The 26,480-nt window shown below is 44.0% G+C and overlaps 1 protein-coding gene and 1 long non-coding RNA gene across 3 annotated transcripts in view; one reads left to right on the plus strand and one right to left on the minus strand.

The window, feature by feature from the left end:
• KCNMB2 (potassium calcium-activated channel subfamily M regulatory beta subunit 2) overlaps positions 1–26,480 on the plus strand; it is a 198,357-nt gene that overhangs the window by 96,536 nt on the left and 75,341 nt on the right. The window lies entirely within an intron of this gene.
• Positions 1,589–26,480, minus strand: part of LOC144302758 (uncharacterized) — a 217,537-nt gene continuing 192,645 nt past the window's right edge. Inside the window, exon 8 of the long non-coding RNA XR_013369819.1 lies at positions 1,589–2,016. This is a non-coding gene — a long non-coding RNA (uncharacterized LOC144302758). The remainder of the gene's footprint in view (positions 2,017–26,480) is intronic.

Consider the following 26,480-nt stretch of genomic DNA (forward strand, 5'->3'; position numbering starts at 1 on the left):
CCTTGGACGGACTCTGCCGGTGCCTGTGGGGCCCCGGGGACTCCTCAAGGCCTGTCTGGCTAGAAGCGCGTCCTCCCGCTGCGCTGACAGCTTCTGCGCCCCCGGCCGGGCTGGCTGGAGGCTGCTGCCACTCACGTTGGCTCTCCTTGATCCAAATCTCTTCCCCCCCGACCCCGTCTTTATTTTTGAGGAGTTTTTGTTTCATCCCTCGGGAAATCTAAAAGGCAGGGAAACAGAAATATAGCTAAAATACTCAATAGTACACTTTACTGAAAAAATATTAGAATTCAGTTCTCATACCAGGAATTTCTCTTTCTGGCTCTCGAAGCTGCTGGCGCGATGACGGACCCCCCCTGGGCCTCTCTCCCTCCTGGCACGTATACACGCGTAGTCTCCGGAACAGACCCACACCCCCTCATCCAACTACCTCGTCAGAGTCTTGCCTCTAATTCTCACCCCTATGCTCTCAGCAAAAAGTGTCCCAGGAAAGAAAAAATAACAGACTTGCAGCCTGAAAACTTTGTTAGACCATCTCTTAGGCCCTAGATGCCTTCAGCAGGTGACTCCAGAGGACACCCGCACTGTCTGAAGGGCTTTCGTTGGCGGATTTTCAGGCACCTGTGTGTTCCTGCAGGATGGGAATCGGTAGCTTCCTCAGGGGTCAGACTGAAACTGCCCTAACAGTCCAAGTTCCCAGCTCCCCACGAGACCCTCGGCTCTAAGAGCTTCCCTGAGCGGTGGTTCCTGAGCCTCAATGCCTATTGCAGTCTCTAGAAGATTTTTTTTTTAAATATGCAGACCCGGACCCCACTCCAAAAACAAAAGGATCAGACTCTGGGAATTGGAGGCAAGGGCACAGAACCTGTGTGAGAGAATCTAGATTTAAGGCCGTCCCCTCCCACATACTAGAATTGCTAAAACTCAGAACTTGCCAACCTTACAGAGTTGCTATAAGAAGTAAAAATTAGTTATATGTGCTTAATAAATGTTAGTTTTTAAAACAGCTGACACTGAGGGGGGCACTTGATGGGATGAGCACTGGGTGTTATGCTATATTTGGCAAATTGAGCTCCAATTAAAAAAATAAAAAAAAATAAAACAGCTGACAAGGTCAATGGAATTCACATTCAGTCAGTACTAGGAATGAGCCAGAAGCCTGAAGACGTCTGGAGATTTAACAAAGGTCCCCAAAAACACTGGTCCTAGATCTGTCTAACCCATTAGTAGCTAATGGATGGATTTTCAAGGCAGTTATAGTACTTTACAATCCATAAGGTGTGTGCATGTGGGTATTACTCCTCACTTATTTGGATTTTAGTCCTCTTAACGGCCATGAAAAGATAATGTCATGCCAACTTTACAGATAAAAAACTTGAGCATAGAAGGGTTAAGTAACATATACAATGTCACACTACTAGTTACCCAACAACCTGGGGAGAACCAACTTGTGCCTCCTACCCCCTGGACGGGTGCCCTTATTCGCTCTACCCCAAGGTGTGTTACCAGTTTCAGAGGCGTATTTCTCACCTTCCCAAATAGAGAAGACTAGAGACTCTATTTTGTGGTTCTTTTTTTTAAAATTAATTAATTAATTTATTTATTTATTTATTTTTTTTGTGTGTGTGTGTGGTTCTTTCTGCCTCTCACCCAGCTGGACAGTGTCTTACAGTATGGACCCAATCCCTGTTTTGCCTCTGATTCTGCAATTAACTCGTGCAATGGATTTTGCAGAGATCAGTCCTTTTTCCATCATCATAACCCCCAAGTTGGGGCTTGGAAATGTATTTCACGTCACTCTGCATCTCCAGGGCTCTTGATCCTAAGGTTTGCTCAAGTCTCCTTTTCCTAATCATCTACACGGGTGTCTTCTCAAGGCCTGCTAAGCTTTCTGTTGCGGTGTTTCCTTGCTGTTCGCCGTGTGTATAGTCACGATCCAGCAGCTCCTGCCATTCTCCATCTCCCTGGGCAGGTAGAAGGACGCGGAAAAGGTCTGAATTTGGATCCTCAATCTTCTCTCTGTAGGTTAGATAATTTGGAGCAAATTACTTAGCAGTTCTACCCTTTAATTTTCTCATATTGAAACAGAAATAGTTACATACGAATGTTGTTGTGAGAATCAAGAAAGATAACTGAGCAGCATGACTGGCACATAAGTACTTGCACGATGATGGTATCGGCCATCTCTTCCTCTCCTCTATTGTCTTCTCCCCGAAAACTTTTCTATTCTGCAATAGGTAGAACACAACCTTCGAGTATAATTTTATCACTTACCTACTCATATCTTTCCTTCAGCGTCTCCTAAGCAATATCCCCCTCAAGCTCAAACTCTACATTAACATCGTCCAGTAGGAATACAGTGCAGGCCATGAAAGTGAGCCATATACATTATTTTAAGTTTTCTAATGGTCACATTAAAGCAAAGTAAAAAGAAGAGCTAAAACCAATTTTGATGATTTTAATATATCTAAGATGTTACGTTACCACGTAAAAATTAATGAGATATAGTGCAATCTGTTTTATACTAAGTGTTAAAATTCAGGTGTGCAATTTGTACTTACCCTGCATCTTACTTTGGACTCGCCTCATCTCGAGTACATAGTGGCCATATGTGGCTGGTGACGACCATACGGGACAGCCTGGACCTCAGTTTAACCTTCACCCATCAACTGCTTCTCTTTACTAATGACCCTGACTTCATAGAAGGCTTATCGAGCACTGATGAAAAACACTCATCTGCCGTATTCCCCCCTTTTCTTCCCTAAACAAGTAGATAAATCCTTCATCCATCTGGAAGGCTTGCTCCTTCCTCTTCCTCTTCTTCAGGACTTTGCATGCGGGACAGCTGCTCCAAGGGCGCTGCCTCGGGCCACTTGAGCAGAGGCACAGACTACTGAAGAGACGCCCTTTGAGCAGGTGGAGTAACCTGGGTGGAGAGCAAGGGTGTGATGCAGAGGCCTGGGTCCGGGTCACATTGGCGCCTCGGCCCTGCACGCACTGCCCTTGGCAGATGCGGCCGCGGGCGGAGCTCAGTCCAGTAGCTGTCGGCATCTGAACGCTCGTTGAACAGGCCCCAGTCGGCAATAGTGACACTCTAACCCGTCATAGCCCAGAGGTGACTGCTGTCTGTGACCCCGAGGCGCAGGCCGAGCCCCGCAGGATGGGCCTGTGGTGTCCGTACCCCCGACGGCAGCGAGACCCCAAGCAGCTCTTGCTCCTGCGAGCCGGGCCGCCCGCCGCGCCTGCCGCATCCACCCCGGCCCTACTTCTAAACTAAGAAATTAATATTTGCTACTCCAGTAGCTCACTTGGGCACGACATCATCACACTGCCGTGCAGAGCTGGCACGCGGGCGAGAGGAGCTCCGTCACAGCCATCGGGTGCCTCCTGCGGCCCCTCCTACCTCTGCCTCTGACGGCCGCCAGCCACGGTCTCCTGCTCGGCCAACTGCCGCCTCCTTACATCGGCGTCACTCTGCGGCAACAGCTATGACAGGTAGAAACTGAACGAAGAAAACTTAATTAAGCCTTTAATAGTCCAGTCACGGGGGCACCTGGGGGCTCAGCGGTTGAGCACCTGCCTCCGGCCCAGGGCGTGACCCCGGGGTCCTGGGATCGAATCCCATGTCGGGCTCCCGGTGCATGGAGCCTGCTTCTCCCTCTGCCTGGGTCTCTGCCTCTCTCTCTCTCTCTGTGTGTGACTATCATAAATAAATAAATAAATAAATAAATACCTTAAAAAATAGTTCAGTCAATATTTCCTGAGTAAATTATCCTTTACTCTCTTAAATTAGAGATAAGTGCCACTCAAGTTGCAAGTCAACTTAAATTCTGATTAAAGTGAAAACTCCCCCAAGCTTCGTGAAAAAACACTAACCACCACAACCACATGTTCTTGTGAATTTATGATGATATGTGGTTTAAAACGCCGTTTTAAAAGCCTGTAACCCTAACTAGTGTTCTATAACCAATTTCCATTTCGTTGTGTTAGAGACAGAAACTTTGCTATTCCCACATTTTTGCAAATAGGAAACTATCACTTCTTAGTAATACCTTTTCGTATATGTCTCTAGGTTCATATCTGTATATGGCATATGACTTTTAATTTGTTCATTTTTTTAATAAATTTATTTTTTATTGGTGTTCAATTTGCCAATATACAGAATAACATCCTAATTTGTTCATTTTTAATTGAAAGAACTTTCCCAAAACACAAAGAGGAAGAAAGCTAGTTGCCAAGGAGACTCCCTGATGAATCAGAGTGAGAGCTAGACATACTGTAGCTGCTTAGTTCAGAAAACCTTCTGTTTAAAAGAGAAACAAATCACATCCCAAGCTATTCTGGATCACGAATGTCTTCTGGCAAGAAGTACAGACAGCTTTTATTATTTTTTATTTTTTTAATTATGGAAGCAAATTAGCAGGTGCCTCTTACAGGAAGGAAATCTCTGAACAGATTTAGATAGATGGGGAACATCTCTGGAGCATGTTTGATTTAGGAAAACAAATACCATCCAAGGGCAAAATGCCCCAGTGGAGGAGACTAAGAGTAGCACGAAGAGCTCTGCATCTCCACCCAGGGATCTGCACGAGGATGCTCTTGGAAGTAGGAACTAAGGAAAATTTTACATCTGCGACTGCAGCAGTGACAGTTTCCAAAATAATGGCAGGGCCACTAAAAAAGGGTTGACTCTTGATTTACCTCTCATGAGGAGGGTGAACGGCATGGATAATTTAGAAAGTCAGATCAGATTTTTTGGTTCGTGGCTTGATAAAGGGAAGATTAATGTCCACGTCCAAAAGTTCCTTCGTTGGTTCTCATCATATCTTTGTAATAAGCCTCAGTTTGTGAGTCTGGAGTTTCTGTGTGGCTGCACAGTGGGGACCCAGTAGCTATTGCTGAAGGAAGGTTTCTGCAAAGAGAATATGGGCAAGACACATCTCCGGCGGGACGCTCGATGCTGCTTGTGAGGATTAGAGTAATGCTCAGGAATCACGTGGGTGAAACAATTACAGGAGGGGACACAGACCGCACTACAGGCCAGGGAGGAAGTTTCAGAAACTGTGGAAGTGACCAGGGGTTTGTAACAAAGTTTGATACAGAACCTCAATCTTTATTACTCAATTTATTTTTTTATGTTTATGACTGCTATCTCTGTTCCTGAGCAACCAACAGAATATGAGGAAAACCTGCAATTTTGAAAATTCCAGTATTTACATTACTTTTGTCTTCTCTGAAAATCTAGATGAAGATAAAGGGGAAAATCCAACAATCCTTGGAATCAGAAGATTTCTAATAAACTGCCTATTTTTAAATAGGCTTTTTTTTTTTTTTTTCCCTAAAGGTGAAACTACACATGAATGTAACTGGAAGGAAAAATACTTTTACCTGATGCAATTGAAATCTTACTGAAAACTTCATGTTACTGTTGCTAAGATTACTATTAATTAAAGTTTCGGTAATATTCCTGAATTGACTAATGATGTAGGAGGGGAGAAAAGAAATTGGGTTTAGGATAAGCAAAATTGGGACTCAAAGAATGAAGTGGGCTACAACAACTCTCTCCTTTGCTTTTGATATTTCAGATAAGAATTCTCAGAATTAGCAGTTTTGAAATGATAAAAGAAACTGAGATTTTTGAGTGCTCAGGTGAAAGGTATTTTATAGGACAGTAATTTGAGGTTTAGTCTTACAACATAAATTTTGCTTCTTCATCTCCAGAATAAAACTGGTGGCTAGCCACTACAGCATGAATTTTTAAAATTCAAGCATATGACCATATTTTTCTGACAACTTTATAAGATTTGTCATCAAATCTTATTGATCTCTGTCACCTTAGGCGTCAAGTGAAAAGGCACTAAATAACTATTTTAATAAAAAAGATAATGATGAATTTATAATAAGAACACACAGAAGTAGAACTCATGCAGCATTAAAAAACTCTGAGGCTGAAAACTCTCTAAAGATGCTTTTTCATTCAGAACTTGTTCCTGTCTCAGAGGTATAGCTATTGTCCTGTCTACAATTCCAAGGACAATAAAAGGAGATGACCCCCCCCCCAAAAAAAATTTCCTAAAAGTGGCATTTGGAATTTTAATTTTTTATAACTACTGAACTTCTAGCTCAAATTTCACGTCTTTGTAGATTTGTTTATATTTGTATATTCTTTGATTCTTGAAGGGAAAAAGGAAGTTGGTAAATATGAAAAAAAAAAGTAAGACTTTAATAAATATGGTGAACTACCTTCATATTCCCATCAAAAAATGCGAATACCAATGTCTATCAGCTTTGCTATCAATGAATATTCCTATTTTGAACAAATGTTTCCATGTCTTTTACCTATTAAAAAATGTTCTGTAAGTATTAAAAATACAAGAAACAGAGAAAATACAAGAAACAGAGAAATGAACTTTGAACTTATTAGTTTTAGCTGAAACTGAACAAAAGCCTTCAGAGCGTTAGTATGTTTCACAAAATTTTAAATGAAATAACATTCAGAAAATCCTAATATAGAGAAAATATTGTGTTGCGTATTATAGTGTAAATTTGTTATTACAATGAATCTGTGATATTCTCTCCTCTAAAAGGATAGTAAGAAAATATAGATTGACTTGATCGTGCAAGTATCTTGGTAATCATAGATTTTTAAGATTATTTTTCTCCCATTTTGTTGTGCTTTGAGTAGCGTTCAAAGATGTTTTACCGGTAATAACATACTGCCTGTGTAACACTTTAGGAGCTATAGGACACAGTCGTCTAAATGATCTCATTTGACACCCAAACACTCCGAGAAATACTTCTTTCCCCTTCCCTTTGTCTAAAGGAAGAAATATAGACTGAACGATGAGTTGTCCCTCCGGGGTCTCTAAGTTAGTTGAGTCCTGGGGCCAGGACTTGAACTTGAGCCTTCTCCAGCCTTACGCTTACCATCACGCCACAGAATCTCCACTGAAGAGATGAAATATTATTACCAAATATTACCTTTTTTTTATTACGAAATATTACTATAGAAACCTCACCCAAGGGACGGGGGTATATCATGGACTCCAGCAGTGGTCCTATGTAGCTGGATTTCATAAAGAAAACCCACATGTTGAAAGAGGTTGGAAACATTCAAGCGTTTTCATTCTTTGTCACTTTCCTATCGGCCATTGCACCTGAATTATTATTTTTGAATTATTAAACTTAGCTAAACTGAGTTTCCATGAATAATGGAAATGGAAATCTGTAGCAGTCACTGTTATGATTATATGCTCCTTTTTAAATACCGTAACAAAGTTTCTAATCATTAATCAAATCATGTCGCCAGTGCAAAAAAACAGAATCCCAAAATAAATAACTTTGGAAGAGAGATTAGATATGCTAAAATACTTTAAAGAAGGCCAAACAAGTACCTAAAGAAACAACGAGCTGCTGATTTAGGAGAGAAAACTAAAGATAATAGTTAATTCTGATTCTAGATCTATAAAAGCACCTCTGGACGAGGGAGAGAGAAGAAAAAGGAGGAAAACGGAAAGAAGAAAGAGAAGAGGAAAAGGGAAATGGACAGAACAGGAGAAATAAGGAGGAAGAGAAAGAAAGAAGTGAGGGGGGAACTGCCATAGGGCCTGCAGATTTCTGTGTCCTGCCAGTGCATTCCCTTTTACACTCATTTGGGGAAATTAGTCTTCAGTTATTCAAATTAAATACTGTGCAAAGTTTTAAGAACATACCACTGACATAAAATATGTTTCCCATTAGGGAAAAAAAAAATGTATTAACATGCAGTCCTGGGGATAGTTTACAACAGGAAGGTCCTCATGTGGGAACCTAACTGTTGGATTGGAGTGAAGCTTAAAAACCACTGCTTCAGCCAACTTAAGGGCAGTACATCGAATTTCTGAAACATACCCCGAAAGTGACCAAAGTGATCCAGAGATCTAAATATCTGTTGAAGCCTTTGAGTTTGCAAAGTGCTTTCATGTGCACAATCCTCTTCAATCTTCACAATAAATCTGTGCAGACGTAAGTAATCTTACAGTGGGAAAACTAAAGCCCAGAAGTTCATAGTGACTGCTTACGGATGCCCAGGTAGGTAGAAAACCGCCAGATCTCCTGGTACGCCCATTCAGTGCTTGTCTCCTATCAACCGAGGAATCCCACTTTACTGTCTGAAACACTTATCTAATTTATTTAAAATTCTACTTTGGGCGTAACCCCTTAAAAAGTAGACAGATATTTTGGAAAGTGTGTGGACAAGCTCTCCCCCAGCTTCCCACCCCTTAACCAGGATGCTTAGTTAAATCTCCTAAGCCCTGGGACTCCAATTCCTTGAAAGGACTTTCCAGACCCTACGTTGCTAGCCCAATGCCCTTCTTTCTCAAAAGAGGAAATGCGGATCCAAAGACGTGAAGAAATTTTCCGTGTCATTACGTGACCACTTCCTTCAAGGGCATGAGAATTCTCGATGCTCTTCCAATCCTAATGTAGCAGATGTAAAAAGAGACAGAGGAGATACTTCAGCAAAGCACTAAATAGGAGAAACAAGAGCTCATCTCTCTTTCCAACTCACCCTCAATCACCATGTCCTCTTGAAAAGTAATGTTTAAAAAGGAGCCCAAGAAGTCGCTCATATTTTTAAAATACTCTTAAAATAGAATCCTAAAGGTTAGAGAGTCTGCCTGGGTGAATGTGAAGCTGAGCCCCACTCAACTATAGTACATGAGGCAAGCGTCCTCCCCTTCTAAGACTTTACCAGAACAGCCAATCTAAACGCAATTAAGGCTGCTTACGTCCTAAGTGATTTTTTTTTCAAAGCAAAAATAGATCTAGTCGGTGATATTCTTTACACTTCTAATAGCATTTATTTCCGTGTAAGTACCAGTGCTGAAAACTGTTAATCAAGGGATAGGAACCTAGTCTGAGCCCATCACTGTCAAAGCTCTGTTCACAGAAGCCAGCGGAGATAGGGCGCCCAGTCCTCACACCCCCTCCTTACTGCAGGTGTCCATCCCCAGGGCCTGGCATAAAGTGGATACTTCAGCAAGAGTAAAGGGAAAAAAATATATTAAGTACCTTCATCCTAGTGGTATCTTCAAATTTACCATCTTTTTAAAATATATAATATTTTTAAAATATATAAATACATAATATAAAATATATAATATATATTATATTAAAATATATAGAGAGAGATGGGCTAGTTAGTAGGGAGGACTATTAGCAAACTGAAGAAGGAAATCTAGACAAAGAAAGGGATGAAGGCTACTTAATTATTCAAATAGCCTTCCTTATTCCTTTAAAGTTTTAAGATAGGGCAGCCTGGGTGGCTCAGCCATTTAGTGTCGTCTTCAGCCCAGGGCGTGATCCTGGAGACCCGGGATCGAGTCCTGCGTCGGGCTCCCTGCGTGGAGCCTGCTTCTCCCTCTGCCTGTGTCTCTGCCTCTCTCTCTCTCCTCTCTGTGTATTCTCGTGAATAAACAAATAAAATCTTTAAAAAAAATAAAAATAAAGTTTTAAGATAGCCAAGAGGAATATGAAACGGATGACTAACATTAACAGGAAAGAAATAAGGAAAAAAAAGGAAGGAAAACAAAAATGGATAGAGGATCAGAGATAAAGAGAGTGACCGTGAAGTCTGACCAATAACATTGATGACCATTTATTACGGGGCTCCCATATGCTGGGTACCAAAGCCTTGACGTTTCCGTGTCTACCGGATGCTCCGTATTCTTGTTTTGTAGAAGAGGAAGCAGGACTTGAGCACAGGGCCCCGGGGCCAAGATGTTTTTGAAGTTGGGATTGGCCTACGTGCTTTCCGCCATTCCACTATTCCTAAAGCTCTCGGAAAACAGAGAGGATGTGGCTTGGGAGGAAAATAAATAAATAAAAAGAAAGAGAGAAAGGACAGGGAGATATTTTAGCTCTCCATTTGTGCCCCTTTGTCTTCCAGCTCGTCACCTCAGTCAGGTGGTCATGTGGAGACCCCAGAAAATCCCTTTCAGATGCCCAGAAAAACAACAGCCATTCAAGTCCATTATTCGGGTTGAAAATTACGAAGAATACAAGTGTTTTCATCAAGGGGGGAGGAAGAGCCTTATCCTTTAATGGTACTCAGTTAATGTTGGGCCAAAAGTTGCGGGAAAACATAGCATACGTGGGTCATGCTAGCTCTGAGAGTCACGCGAACGGCATAAACGTCCTCCGCCGGCCTTGTTCCTGCGACCGTGTGTTTAGTACGTGAATGTGGAAATCCTGGCTCTACCATGGGAGCCACTGCTGGCTCTTTTCAAATACTGAATAATTCAAAAGGAAGTAATCTGTGAGTAATTTCAAGCATTTATTATAAGATATTAAAGTGAGAAATTGGGTGGTTTGACTGATGGCATAAATCAACACCGTTCCCAGAGTGTTAAAGGCCCAAGGAATATTCAGGAGGAGAGTCTAAGGTGTATTTCCTCAACAATAAAAGAAACGCTTTTCTTTATCGACTAATGAATGTCATCCCCTGGAGAAGAGAATCCTTTCAATTTATAATGCTGGAATTTGAGAAATACAGCGTTAGTAGTTGATGAAGTGCTTTTATGTTTAGGTAATTTTATTTAAAATCTCCATCCTCCATGGAAAACAGTTAGGTTTCAACACTTAGGTAATTTTATTTAAAATCTCCATCCTCCATGGGAAACACTTAGATTTCAAGTACCATGGTTAAAAAAAAATGGCATGCCCTTTTTTCTATAATTTATAATTTAAAATTTATAATTATAATTTTAAAAAATGGCATGCCCTTTTTTCTATAATTTATAATTTAAAATTTATAATTATAAAAAATGGCATGTCCTTTTTTTCTATAATTTAAAATGTATAATTATAATTTTAAAAAATGGCATGCCCTTTTTTTCTATAATTTTCTATAATTGTTTAATTTTCTATAATTGTTTAATTTTCTATATAAATTACAGTCTCAAACAATGATCTCTGAAGGTTCCGAACAGCGGTGGCCATCCCTGGGGAGAAAGTTCACCTAATAAGACATCATCTCTTCCCTGGTTTCTGCCTTTCACAAAATGTTTTGGGCATCACCCAAAGGTGAGGCTAAATGAATTTAATTACATTTAAAATTCTGCAGCCTAGACTCTGTAGCCATATTTCAAGTGTCCAGTTGGAGCCTTTTGGGGCTACGTACCGATCGGTCCCGGGTTATACAGCATCGCCATCATTCTCAAAAAAAAAAAAAATTCTCTTGCAAAGAGCTGCTCTAAACAAACATTCTCCTTTCACAAAAGTGAGAACTTTTACTTAAAAACACCTTGTCTGTCACCCAGTCACCCCCACCCCCCGCCCTCCACCCCTTCCCCCCCCCCATTTCCTTTCCCAGAGTCAGGAGTCTTCATGTTCTGTCTCCCTCTCTGATACTTCCTACCCCCTTCTCCTCCCTTCCCTTCTATTCGTCTCAGGCCTCTTCCCCTTTGGAGCTCCGCTCCAGGGACCAATGGCCACCACCCTTTTCCCTTTTTCAAATTCAGATCCGAGGTAGCACAAACTCCCCTTGGGCCACGTCCCCAAAGTCCTTAATCTGACACGGAGGCCCTTTCCCATGCGGCCAAGGTCCCAGGTCTCGGAGAATGCCTGTCCCCAGTCTGAGCCTGCAAGCCTGCAAGCGGGGTCCCAATCCGACCAGTTCTGGGAAACAATCCACTGGCCACGTGTCTGAGCATCATTCCAGATACACACGCCCGCGTAGCATGCACACGGCCCAGAAGGGCTCCGGGTTATATTTAGGGAAAGACCAAAAAATAAAAATAAAAATAAAAAAACCAAAAAACAAAAAAGAGCTTTTTATAGTTCTCTATAGTAGGTTTTTTTTTTTTCTTTTTTCCTTTTAAAAATTATTCATTCCTATGCTTTTTGGACTGTTGCTTAGACATAGTGTGTCTGAAATAATTGTTAAAAGGAAACAGCAAACTTAGAGCCAAAACCATCTCTTCTGCTGCAGACCTGACCCTTAAGTGGTGAACTGCTGGTCGGGGCGGGACCGCCGTGCAGCCTCCCGTCAGGCGTCCGGGGGCTTCTGGCGCGGGTTGTGGGAAGGACACAGTATAGCCCAGCCGCACAATTAGCTTCACTCGGGGCCGCGGGGAATCCCCCGGCCGATAAAGCTCTTTCTTCCCAGGAACCCAGTTTCACCCCCCAAAAGCTGGAGAAGACCAAATCCTCAGAAAAGTTCTAAAATTCCACTTAAAATGAAGAACAGGCCCAGCATCACGTCCACGATCATCTCTGGCCAGTCAAAAGAAGTGAAGTCTATTATTTTATTTCTTTTTTAATATTTGCCATTTACTGAAAATTTTATTTTTTTTTTAATTTTTATTTTTATTTATTTATTTTTTTTACTGAAAATTTTCTATGCGCCAGGCTAGATTTAACAGAGAGAGCGCAGGTTTGGGAATAAGAGGACATCTTTTCAGATCGTGTTAGGGTTCCCTAGGAAACTTAGCTTCCCTGAACCTCCGGCTCCACACCTGGACACGCAGCATAGTGATGGGGACCAGGGCAGATCAGCTCCCCGGTTGGGGGGACCAGGCGAGACGCTCGCCAGTGTGTCCGTGAGCAGGGACTGTTCTCGCCCGCTCCCCACGTCACTGCTGGGATGGTAATTCTTCTGCTGCGCCTCTGAGTTTTAAAGTGCTAAAAAAATTAAAATAAAATAAAATAAAATAATAAAATAAAATAAAATAAAACAAAGCAAAATAAATAAAATAATAAAATAAAATAATAAAATAAAATAAAATAAAATAAAATAAATAATAAAATAAAATAAAATATAAAATAAAATAAAATAAAATAAAATAAAATAAAATAAAATAAAATAAAAATAAAGTGCTCCCACTCCAGCACCCATCCGGTCCCGGAGATCGATGGTGCACCTGCTGGCGCCGGGCCTCTTCTCCAACAGGACATTGTAAGATTAGCATATTTATCAGGGGGCCCAACCACTCAGGTGCCCTAATCCGTAGATGCTGTGGATAAGTGTGGAACTCAGGACTGATTAAAAATCCACCTGTTATTTTGGAAACTTAGCCCAGGAGACGGAGTATTAATTAATAGCATGCACAGTCCAGGGGAGGAGGCCGCAGTAACCGGAGATCCCGTGGGTGTCACCCTGGCTCAACGAATGTCCATTAGACGTTTCTCAGGCGCGGCCGCTGGTCTGGGGGGGACACAAGGTGGAGCAGTGGGGGCTCTGGGCTCGCGGCGTTTGCACGGGGAGACACCACTGTCGGCAGACGTTGAGGACCGCGCGCCGCAGCCGAGGCTGCGAGGTCAGGTGTGCACACGCTCGCCGCTTGATGAGAGCCCGTGGGCCCCGCCGCTGCATCTCCACCCCAGAGAAGGGGATCTCGGGCAAATGACGTGCTCGAGGTCACACGCGTGATAAGGGTCGCAGCCGGGATTCAGGTTCGCCCCGTAAACACCGAGGGCAGAGCTTGCTGCCATGGCCATTGCATAGGCTGCCTCTCCAATCTGGGGTTCCAAGTGGTATTTTATATTATTTAAAGAAATTCCACATTTTATCCTGCGAGCTAGCAAGTGGCAAATATAAATAAATAAATAAATAAATAAATAAATAAATAAATAAATAATCACCATGTTTGAAATTAAAAGCAACCAGAGGGGAAAAGGCAGCTGCAGAGAGGGAGGGGGCACAGACGGGCCCTCGTTTTTAAATATTCTTCATCTTTAGTGTTCCTTTTACTATATACACACACGTTCCGTTGGATTTTTCCCATGGGGAGGGAGGAGGTTGCTCGCATGAGCTGCGCCCCTCGGTCTCAGACAACGCTTGGCCTCCCCCCTGCAATCAGGGCAACACTGGAGCCTTGGGGCGCCTCGTCCTCAGGGCACGTTTGGAGGAAGCTCGTCCTGCGCTCGGCTCGGCTCGCGACGATCACTCTGCAAATGTCAGGGCCTCTCCGTCCTGCCGCCTGAGTCTATATTATCCTTCTTCCCTGTCGGACGTAGGCCGACGCCCGACACACACTGCACCTCGGTCCCGGGAGCGTCCTGGACTCGGGTCACTGGTGGTTATAGAGCTACAAGTCAAGGTCCGCGGGTGCCGTGACGCTGGTCCACCTGGATGTGGAACGAGCGCGCAAAATAAAAGTGACATCGTAGCTGAGGACGAAGACGAGGACTCACGTGCTCCTGAGGTCACCCACGCTTGCTGCAAACGCGGTCCTCCGAGGCCGCCTTAGGGCTCCGGGCCGGCAAATCTGGAAACCTAAACCGAGACAGGAAGGGTGTCCTACAGAGTGGCACAGCCACCGCCCCAGGGATGGTCCCCCCAACCCCAGGATGCCCCAGCCCCCCGTTCTGAGCTGCCCAGACCAAGCTGCCCCCGGGGGACCCTCCGGCTACAGCTGCAGGGAGGCCGCGGCCTCCATGGGCTTGCAGACGGGCCCCGTGCACAGGGCAGGGGACAGGGTGTCGGGGGGCGCCAGGCCCCGCCAGCAGGACAGCCCAGCCTGACCTTGGCGGCCGCGGGGTCCCTGGGCTCCCTTGGCCACCTGCCTCCGGGGCTCCCGAGGGGCCTCAGTCGCCGCCACCCCTTCCAGGTGCTCCCAGGGACGCCTCACTGCCCAGAGCAGCATCCTCGGGGGCTCCGCCGTGGAAGCCGCCGGCCAGGAAGGAGGCAGCGGGGAGCTCCCACAGTCCGCGGGCCCCAGAGGTCACATCCTCCCGTGGCCTCGCCCTACGGCGCCCTCCGACGGGCCACTGGGAGGAGATGGCAGCACTGCAGGGCGACCTGGGCCCTAGACCTTGAGCCCTGGCCTTGGAGGGCTTTTGTCTCTACCACCTCCTTAGTCTGCTTTTTTTTTAAAAAAGAAACCTAGAAATTCCCTCTACGTATTACGATCTTACGATTACTTTGGTCGGCCCTGCAGGTCCCCACACACTTTTCTATCATCCATGCGGACCTGGAGCCCTTCGGGATAGCTCCTAGCCAGGAAAACGTGAGGTTAGTTTTCCAAGGAAAAGATTCCCGATTGTGGTTGAATTGCATTGTCCCGACCTTGGTGGCGCACACATGGGCATGTGGCGGATGTGACCTTCTCCCTCGCTCCTCCAGGCTCACCCCAAAGCATTTCCTTTCAATATTTATTCAGCAAATATTCCTCAGGCTCGCCAGTGTTTGTTCCGATGAGTCGTGGTCCTTCCCTGGAGAGGTCACTGCAGAGCAAGACTGTCAGGCATGGCCCAGGGTGTCCTGGATTCGAGGATGCTCGAGGGCCTGGAAGGGGCGGCTTCTCCCCGGGGACAAGCATGGAGGGGGTCATGGAGGAGGTGGCTTTGGACTGGGGCCTGGGGCCTGGGGGCATGTTGGTGCGGGGAGACGGGGCAGCACCGGGGCAGAGGGGGAGCACACCCGCAGGGACACAGGGAGGCCTCGTGTGCTCACTGGCGGGGAAGAGCAGTGACCGGGGAGCAAGCCCTGCTGGGGGTCAGGACGCCCCCTCGCTCGGGCCAGCAGGGTCTGCACCTGTCGGCCTGCAGGTGGCCCGTGTTGCTGCTGCAGAGGCTGCACTGGCCGCGTCCGCGTGAGACGGAGCTGTGCCCTCGGGGCGGCCAGGGAGGCACCGTCCCCGTGGAGGAATCGCGCGTGTGCTGCCTCCTGACCCGGCTCCTCCCTGGCCCCGGGACTTTGCACGTCTGCCCGGCGCTTCTGCGGCACCGACAAGAGGACACACACCTCCGACCACTTTGCTGATTCCGGAGGTGATTACAGAGAGATTGTGAAGGGCCCAGCCTGCTCTCTTCAGTTGCAGAGGATTTTAAGGAGAGAGTCCGGGGCTGGCGTGAAGGCCGGCTTCGTGCCGGGAGCTCGAGCGGTGGCGAGCACCGGGCTGGTGGCCTCCTGAGCGGCCCCTTGAAATCCCCTACAGGCAGCAGTAGAGCCAGTGCTTGTCTTTAGGCATCGCTTTTAAAAACATGAAACACTACTTTTTTGGAGTAAGGTAAATGATCCGCTTGCCAGGATTACGGGACGGGTGTTACATTTGGGCAAATTTCAGCAACTTAAGAAAGAAAAAAAGACGAGCCGTTCGAGTTCCGACGTGTCTAACCCAAAATACATCTGTGTCAACATCACGGTGTGTTCGGATATAAATGGAAACGTGAAGGGGAGGAAACTGGTGTTTCCATTATGTCTTTTCTTCTCGTATCTAGTCGGACCTGGGTTCCCAGGCGAGGCAGCTGCTCCGCAGCCCGGCCCCAGCGGCAGCGTGTTCAGGAGCCGTCCCGGTCGGGCCGCCTGGTGCCGCGCATCCCCGGCTCCTGAGCTCCCCGCCCCGGCCTGGGGCTTCTACCATGTGGGAGAGAAGGTGGCTTCGGGGAGGCAGCTCCTCCACCAACGCAGCAACGCCTTCTCCTTATGTGGTCCTATGAGGCTTACGAGGTCCTCACCATCAGCCTCCTCGGCGAGCACTTATTGAGCACCTGCTGTGTGCTAGGCACTTCCCAGACCAGGGAATGTAAAGGTCTGTCCATCCCAGAATAGCGGGGCTCTCGGGGGTGGGGAAGTGCATTGGCCTCAGGCCACGGGCCTCCAACGGCAGGACGAACCCCGGGACCGATAGCTTCCACGGGCTCCAGCAAGCTCCGTGAACTCCCCAGGGGCACCGACACCAGGTGGGCCCACCCGGTTCTCCCCGTCGGGGCTGCCCACAGAGCACACACGTGCCACCCCAGCCCAGTTTCTTGCACCCCTAACGCGCACCCTAGTCTTTCTCCTGTGATTGGGGAGTGTCGGCGTCTCCCTCCAGCAGCTGAGGCCTGCACAAGGGCTGCGTGGCTCTGAGCTGCACCCAGGGGGCTCGGCACGAGGGAGGGAGGACCTTTGCATGTCCAGCGAGCTCTCGGTCAAGATCGTCCTGGTGAGGCCGCGGTGGAGCCCGTCGCCCTTGGCGCCCGTGAGCAGGGAGGGCCCTTGCCGCCTGGCCCGGGTGACGGTGACGGCCAGTGCGAGGCCCTGCTCCGGGCCCTCGGGAGGGAGTCGCCTGCTCTCAGAGGGCAGCGCACAGTGTTTGGCTTCCTTCTGTTCCCTCCCAAAGGTGGATTTCTTTTTCTTTTTGATTTTTTTTTTTTTTTTTTTTTTTAGTTTCCAAAACCCGTTTTCCTCCAGTGGCCTGGGAATGGGAATGCATATGATTTCCTACATGTTCACTGTTTTTATGTATTTTTTTTTTTCTGTTCAACATCAAAAATGTGATTGTAAACTGGGGGGCGTGCAGCAGATTCTCAGCTTCTGTCATCTTGATGTTCAAATTATTTCCTTTTTCTCCTGTTTCAAAATGATCACCCAGTGACTATGACTGGCGTTCGGCTCCGTGAATCTTAACGAATGTACAGATTCCTGGGACCTGCCCCGCGGTCAGGGTTCCCTCGATGCTCCTTTGCACTCAAATCTTGCCCCACCTCTGGCCTCCGGCAACCATCGTTTTGTGGTTGTGTCTTCTCTAGGATGATGTTCAAGTGGAATCATGCAGTTTGTCGTCTTTTGAGTCTGGCTTATTTCCACAGCACGATGCACTTATTTGAGATTCATTCACGTCATGGGCATGGTCTGTTCCTTCTTACGGACAAGTCGTATCCCACTGTCGGCACGTACAGGAGCTGTTTATCCACTCATCGCCTGGAGGGTATTTGGGGAGTTTCCCATTTACGGGGATTATACCAATCTGCTACACATTTGTGTATAGGTTTTTGTGTGAATGTAAGTTTTCATTTTTCTGAGATAAATGTCCTAGAACAAAATGACTAGGGCATATGCTGAGTGTACATGACTTTATAAGGACCTGCCGTACCGGGGAGAGTGGCCGTACCATTTTTCATTCCCACCAACAATGTATGAAAATTCCAATTTTCCTATATCCTGTAAAGCACGGAGCATGAATTGTCAGTTTTAGCCGCATTATGGGGGTGTAGTGCTCTCTTGTCTTACTTTTAGTTCAAATTTCACAAATGGCTAACGATGTTTGAATCTTTTCATACTCTAATTTCCATCTTCAGATCTACTTTGGTTACATATTAAGATTTTGCTCGTTTTAAAAGTTCTTTCTTTTCTTACTGTTGAATTTTGAAAGCTCTTTATATATTCTGGATACAAGCCCTTTATCAGATACATAATTTGCAAATATTTTTTCCTAATCTATAGCTTGTATTTTCACTCTTGTAACAGTCTTTTGCAAAGCAAAAATGATGAATTTTGATGAATTTTGGTGTCCTGTGCAAGAACTCTTTGCTTAATTTTAGGCGACAAAGATTTATTCTTGTGTTTTTCTAAGATTGTGTTAGTTTAATGCTGTAAGTTCAGGCTTATCATTCATTTTATGTTAATTTTTGTATAAGATGGTATAAGGTTTCAGCAAGGTCTTTTTTTTTTCCATCTATATGTCTACTTGTTTCAACATCTCTGTTGAAAGGACAATCCTTTCTCCATTGAAGTGTCTGCACTTTTTATAAAAAAAAAATCAGTTAACTATTTGTGTGGAATAATTTCTAACTCTAATTAGTTCCATTTATCTATGTGTCTATGCTTCCACTAATACCACAGTGGATTGACTACTAGAGTTTTTTTATTATTTTATTTATTTATTCATGAGAGACCCAGAGAGAGAGGCAGAGACACAGGCAGAGGGAGAAGCAGGCTCCCTGTGGGGAGCCCGATGCGGGACTCGATCCCAGGTCCCCAGGGTCACGGCCTGAACCGAAGGCAGATGCTCAACCACTGAGCCACCCAGGGGGCCCCGACTACTATAGTTTTATATAGTAAATCTCAAAATCAGTAGTATTATTCCTCCTACTTTGTTTTTCATTTTCCTGAGTGTTGTGGTTATTCTAATTCCCTTCCCTTTTCAAACAACCCTTAGCAGCAGACCCCTTGTCCCTTTAAGATACTCCTCCAGGATTTTGACTGGAATTGCACCAAATCTTTGGATCAATTTGGAGATAATTGACATTTTTACTATATTACATATATACATAATTATATCTACTATATAATATTATGTATTAATATATACATACATAAGCTCAGTACATCTCTCCATCTAGTTCTATCTTCTTTGGTTTCATTCATCAGTGGTTTATTGTTTTTAGCATACAGATGGGTGTTACTTAGAAGAGAAAATTTAGAGAATTTAAAATTTTAAGAATTAAAATTTCCAAGTATTTGGAGATTCTCCTGATATTTTCCTGATACTTGACTTCTAGTTTAATTTTATTATGGTCGGATAACATCCTTTGTATTATTTCCATTTCTCCCAATTCCTTAAGGTTTGTTTTGGCCCAGAGTAGGATCTATCTTGGTGAATTTCTCCTGTGCACTTAAAAAAGAACACTTCGTGTGCTATTGTTGGATGGAATGTTCTATAAACATCAATTGGATTGAACTGGTTGATAATATTGTTTAGATATTTTATGTCCTTATTGATTTCTTGTCTCTTCTTTCTGTGGATTACTGAGAGAGAAAGTTTGAAATTTCTAACTATGATTGTGAATTTGTCCATTTCTCCTCTCGGCTATATCAGTTTTGCCTCATGTATTTTGAACTTGGTGGTTAAGTATGTGAGTTTTAGAACCGTTATTCCTTCTTAGTGAATTGACTCTCTTATTATGATGTAATGCGCTGCTTCTTATGCTGGTAACTTATTTTGCTCAAAGAGCTACATTTCCAGATATGAACATAGCCATTCTAGGTTTTTTTTTATTAATAATTGCATGGTGCATCATCTCCTAATCTTGTACTTTTAACCTACCTATATCATTTGACTACTTTACCTACCATTTCTGTCGTTCTTTCCTCATTCCAGATGTCCCAAGTTTCCCTCTTTTCTCTGAATAATTTAATTTTCTAATTCTTTTGGTTTTGCTTTGCCTGAAACTTTTTTTTTTCACTTTCATTCCTGAAGGGTATTTTCAATGGTTATAGAACTCTGGGTTCACAGGATTTTTCTTCTTCAAATATTTCTCTAGATATTTTCTAATCATTTACATTGAATCTGAAGAACATTGATGTTATTTTAATGGATGAGAGTCTGTTCTATCTTGTCTTCTTATGAAATAGAGTTTCAAATATATTATTGGTTTGCACTTCTACAGTTGCCTGCAGGTAGAAGCTGCTACACAAACATAAAATGGATGCTGACGATGATATGAGATAGTGAGCCAACAGCACAAGACGATAGCCTGTCACTATTTTTAATAATTAGTCTTTCTCCCACAATTAATGGAAAAGGCATATTATCTATCTCTCATATTGAAGCTCTAGTTCTCTTTTTATTTGATTTTCTCATCTGGTTATGATCACCCCTTCATTGTTGTCCTGGCCAGGGACCACTGGTTTGCAAGTTAAAACCAAACAATATTCATTAAAAAATATCTAGTATCTGCCTCCCTCATTGGGCTGCTAATTAAACAAGAATTAGTAATTTAATAATAGCAAAACCCTTAAATGTTTAGGGGTTTATTGAGGTAATAGGAAATAGTCCCATACCTTTTGGAAAGACCAAGGGAATATCAATTACAGCTTTCATGATACCTTGAATCCACACCAGGACGTGTTTCCCCCACCTAAGCTGAGGTTCCATCCAGCCTAGAATCCTTTCCTCATGTCTCCCTTCTCTCCTCTTTTCCTCCTCTCCCCCGACCCCTCATATTCACCTTGACAATTCAATTTGGCCTTTGGAACCCAAATCAAATATCCCCTCTTGTAGGAGGCTTTCCTTCACTTTCTCTTTCTCCACTGTAATAGGAAGAATAGTAGCTCTCCAAAGATGCCCGTGTTCTAATCCCTGGAATCCAAAAAATAGGTTACCGTACATAAGGTAAAGGCAACTTTGCAGATGTGATAGTTAATAGAGATGCGGGAGATAGTCCTGAATGATTCAGGTTGGCCCAATTTAATCACATAAGGTTTTAAAAGTAGAGAACCTTTCCTGGCTGCAGTCAGAAGTAGATGTGACTGAGGGAGGAGGGTCAGAGAGATGCACCATCGCCGGCTTCCGAGGTGGAGGAAGGGAGCCACGAGCCAAGAAATGTGAACGAACTCGGGACGCTGGAAAGGACAAACGGTTCACCCGTTTCTCTCCAGAAGCCCCATGGACACACCTTAGACTTGACTTGATGACGCCTGTGTCGGACTTTCAACCTACAGAACCGTAAGATAATGCTTGGTGTCGTTTCAAGCCACTTAGCGGCGCTCGGTTATGGCCCAGTGGGGCACGGATGTTAAACGCCCCTTGTGTAAGTCCCCGCCACGTTCCGCACGGCGCACTGACAACAGGTACATCCCACTGCTCAGAAGCACGACACCATCTGCTTCCTCGCCTATTTCTTGCGACAGACTGTGAGTGCCTTGAAAGTAGGAATGACTCTCCCGTGGGTGTGCTTATTGATGGATTCACTCACACGCCCCACGGAACGGCCATTGGGCCATCACTTCTCACCTGGCTCTGGGACAGGCTTTGACCAAGACGATGCATATTAACGTTGCGCTTTCATTCCACTCGGTCTCCCGCCTGTGATTTTTCATTAAAGAGATGGAACGAGAATCAGGCATAATAAAGATGGGTGACTTCACCCGGACGTGGACCCTCACGGCATGCGTATCTTTAGATCCAGCAGTCAAAGCACATTAAAGACATGTTTGTATCCACAAAATCTTTCCAGTGAATCAGTGAAGTTATTTTGGGAAATATGATAGGCCAAGGAGAAGGGGAGAAATTGCAGAAAGGAAATGCAACTGCTTATTTTTCACCAGAGTGTCGGGGAGAAGGCATCAAGCAATGTTTCCCATGACACCATCAGATGAATGACTATTTCTAAGCCAAGTTATGAATCATGCTAGTGCCGTCTGTTTAAGAAGCAAAAGAGATGAGGTTGACTTTGGGATGAATTTGTGTGCTTGTCGGCTCCGTGCAAGTGGCATCGACCAGTAGCCTCTATCACACCATGTGTGGGGGGCTCAGCGATCTCTCGGCTGAGTTCTCCCTCTACACTGGCTATACTTTAACAGCAGGAGGATGCCTGCCTCCACCCCCAGGGGCAATTTTGCTCCTTGAAATGGCATTTTATATAGGGATACCCTCTACCTTAAAAAAAAAAAAAAAAAAAAAACACGTCAAATGTGCTTCAAACTTGGGATCTCAACTTCTACCAAACTTCTCCACTTCTGGAAAGTTCCCCAGGCATGCAATGCCTGTTTCATCATGTGCACCTAACTCCATCTCCTGCAAGTTTACCTAGCCTCCTGTTCTGTTCTTGAGGCTGAGAATCCAGGGGCTGAGTGTTGGTAAGTGCATATTTAGGCCTGGTTAACTCTTTTTATTTTTTTTAAGATTTATTTATTTGAGGGAGAGAGAGAGCTTCGAGTGGACACACAAGCATGAGCGGGAGAGGGGAGAGGGAGAGAAGTAGACTCCCCCCTTCCCCACTGAGCAGGGAGCCCGAAGAGAACCTGATCCCCGGACTCCAGGATTTTGACCTGAATGACTGAACCATCAGGCACCGTCTGGTTAACTCTTCAAAAGAGAGGCTTGTGTTTTACTCTAGCCTATCACATTATTTCCCAGAAATGAAATGTAGGAAAAACCAACAAGCAAAGAAGCTATCTATTTGGTGCTAGGTTAGCAAATCTTGAGCAATCATTGCAAAAAAAAAAAAAGCAAAAACAAAAACAAAAACCCACATTCTAGTCAGCTTTGTTAACCAAGGGGACACTAGGACATTAGGAAAAGAAAAAAGAAAATTCCTTAGGACTCTATTTGTACTGAAACTGACCAAAGCGTGGCACAGCGTAAGTGACTGTAAATGCATCCCGGTGTCTAGGCCTCGTCAGCTTCTCCTGGACTGTGTTTCATGTGCCCTACAAGCAATTTGGCCCCAGCTCACAGTATTGATTAGGAAGATGGCTGGGATGATTGTATCTTCCAGAGTCAGGTTCAGCAGCTGGAAGCCGACCAAAGTCCAGACAGATATTTTATTAATTCCCCACCTCTTCTTCTATTGCATTTGTTTGTTTAATCTCTAGTACCACCTATGATCTTGAAATCTCTTCTTTCTTCAAGTCATTTTCTTTTGGATTCCAGCTCTCCTGACTTCTGTGTTTCATGTGGTAGGATTTTCAATTAGCCCAGTGCTGGGCTGACCTCAGCCAGGTCAAAGGTTCTTTCAGAAAGTGCTTTTTCCTATTAAATAGACTGATAAAATGACCACTCAGCAGAATGTTGCATTTTTTAGACCCCATTTCCAGGCATACTTTCTACTCTTCTTCATCTCAGCTTATTATGCACATTTCAACAGGCTGTAGAGATTGTCTGTAAATAGTGGGCATTCTCGTATAGTTCCGGGAAGATGGTTTGGTTTTTCTGTCTTCAAGACTTTTGCCTTTGACGCAATGTATTAGTCATAGGAGGCTAAATTATGCCGCAATTAAAACAGAAACAAAACAAAATCTCAGTGGCTTCAAACAGCAGGAGTTTATTCTTCATCCGTGCCACATGTCCTCTGCCTGTTGGCAGGGGTTGGGGGTGGGTCTCACTGTGGTCACTGGGAGGGGGGCACCCAAACCGACAAAATAGACACAATCTCACCATCTCAGTGAAAATGAATCCTCTAGACACTCTTACGCTGACACATATGGAAATGCTATATAGCCCAGTGTGACACACATCACCACCTCCATTCACAACTCACTGGCCCAACCAACCACAAGGAAATGGGGAAGTACAACCCAACCATTTTTAGAGACTGAAAAAAAATTTGAAAACACAAATGGCAATCATGTGCTGCTGTAAAACTGTGTTTTGATGTGCCATTTGATCCACAAATGATTAAGTTGCACACCCTGCCCATTGTTATTATTGTAATAACCTACTAGACATTTTAGGTCATTGCACTTATTAAGTGAGAATCCATGCATGTTTCAGTTTTTCATATTTGCACTATTTCTCTCTCTCCCCCAACACCCCCAGCCCCAGCTCACCTAGTTCTCAAGGACACCAACAGCTTCCTAACTGGTTTCCTTGTCTCCACCCTTGCCCCCCAAAGGCCATTCCTTCACATGGCGCCCAGACCGTTTCTTTTCAAAAGGGAAGTCAAATGAAGGCATGAAGGCTTCTCCTATTTAAGACCTTCCAATCTCTTACCATCAAACAATAAAATAAAAACTCTTCACCATGGCCTATAAAGATCTTCACCCTGCCTACCTCTTCAACTCTTCCTGGCACTATTTCTCCTTACCCACTCTGTTCTAGCCGCAGTGGTCCTCTTTTTGATCCCCAGATAAGCCAAGCTAACACATGCAGCAGAGCCTTTGTGTCAAACCTTTCCTCTGCCTGGATCACTCTGTCCCCAGTTCTTCACATGGCTGGCATCCCCTGTCATTCATGTTTTACATTAATGTGCTCTCTAGAGAAACTAGCCCTGATCACACAATCTAAGATAGTACGCTCCTCTCTCTCAATGTTCTTTATTCATTGAACACATATTTAAGTGTCAACTAGGCACTAGAGACTATTTTAGATATGCTATTTTAAATATAGCATAAAAAGAAAGAAATACACCTATTCCAATGGGGGGGAGATATAATATATAATAAATATATTAAATAAGTTATATATTTCATTAAAAGGAGGGAGGGAAGGAAAACAGAGGCAAAAAGGAAGGAAGGGAATGAAAACGAGCAAAACAGGTACTTACTTGAGTAGGTGCCTCCTGGCTGAAAATAGGACAAGATTGAGCCCACTGTGCTTAAATGCTGCCATTTCTGTATGATTTGTAACTTAGCATAACTGAAGCTCATGATTAAGCTTTGAAGGGAAGTTTCTCTCTATAAAAGTATTTCAGTTAATCAAAAAAGCAGGAATGATAGAATAAAAGCATCACCATTTTCTAAAATTTTGGTCTGGATAATTCTTTGGGGCGGGGGACTGTCCTGTGCATTATGCAATATTTAGCAGCATCCCCAGCTCTACCCACCAGATGCTGGTAATTGTCTCTAGACATTGCCAAATATCCCCTGGGAGGAAAAATCACTTAAAAACCCTACTTAAGAACCAATGATCTAAGAAATGAGCATCAATGGCTCTTTGCATGACAAAACGAGAGGCAGGCATTATGTGTTCTCTGATGGAAGTACAAAATGCGACTCATAAAATAATCTCTCCAAAAAAGAGAAACAAACAAAACCTGAAACGGATTAAGCCTATACATCTAACTACAAATATGCAGGAAGTACAGGACACAAAGGACCATATTAAACAACACCGAAGGACAATCAGCAAAACCCAGGCCATGGGAAAACAATCTGTTCTTTAGCAAAAGGTTGCAAGGGAAAAAAAAAGGAAAGGGGGAGAAAAAGAAAGAAAAAGGAGTAGTAGAGAAGGAATCTATAGATTAAAAGAGACTTAGCAAAAATTGGGCAAGTGCAACAATGACGGCATATTTTGTGATATTAAGTAATTGTTAAAATTTTGGTGAAATAATATTGTGATATGGTTTTTAAAGAAGCTCTTTCTGTTATATTAAAACATAATCTTCATTATTTGCAAATTCCATATTTGCAATTTCTCTTACACACCACGATTTAATTGGAACCCCAAAGTCAACACTCACAATGTTTTTGCAGTCACTCACAGACGCACACACCATGGCAAGATAGTTGAGTCACATGCACACGAGCTTTTCACTAAAGTCAAGGCAAAAAGATCTGCTTTCTTGTCTCACTTTCATCACTATAAACAAGTGTCCTTTTCATGATCTATTTAGTGCCACATTTTTCATATTTTTGTACCTTTTATGAGTGATTTTACAGTTTTAAATGGCCCCCAAGGGGATCCCTGGGTGGTGCAGCGGTTTGGCGCCTGCCTTTGGCCCAGGGCGCTATCCTGGAGACCCGGGATCGAGTCCCACATCGGGCTCCCGGTGCATGGAGCCTGCTTCTCCCTCTGCCTGTGTCTCTGCCTCTCTCTCTCTCTCTCTGTGACTATCATAAAAAAAATTAATTAATTAAATAAAATTTTAAATAAATAAATAAATGGCCCCCAAGCATAGTGCTGATGCCCTGTGTAGTGTCCCTAAGCACAAGAAGGTTGTGATGTACCATATGGAGAAAAAATAGATATCTTATTAAGCTTCCTTTATTCGGGCATGAGTTATAGCACCGTGGGCTGTGAGTTCAATGTTAACGAGTCAACAACATATATTTAAAAAGGTGTCTCTAAATAGAAACACACATAAACAAAGTTGTGTGTTGACTGCTTGGCAAAAACGTGACCAGGTGCTCTTAGAATCCTAATCTTGTGTTTCCCTTAAAAGCAATGGTTCAGTTTTTACTAATTCAGTATTTGTAGCAACGTTGTAGAACAAAACTACCACAACTAATGAGAATTGACTGTATAGCAAATGTAATCACATGAGTTTTGGAGTTCTACACTTTATAATTT

The sequence above is a fragment of the Canis aureus genome, chromosome 31, assembly GCF_053574225.1.
Source record: "Canis aureus isolate CA01 chromosome 31, VMU_Caureus_v.1.0, whole genome shotgun sequence".
NCBI classification, from domain to species: domain Eukaryota; kingdom Metazoa; phylum Chordata; class Mammalia; order Carnivora; family Canidae; genus Canis; species Canis aureus.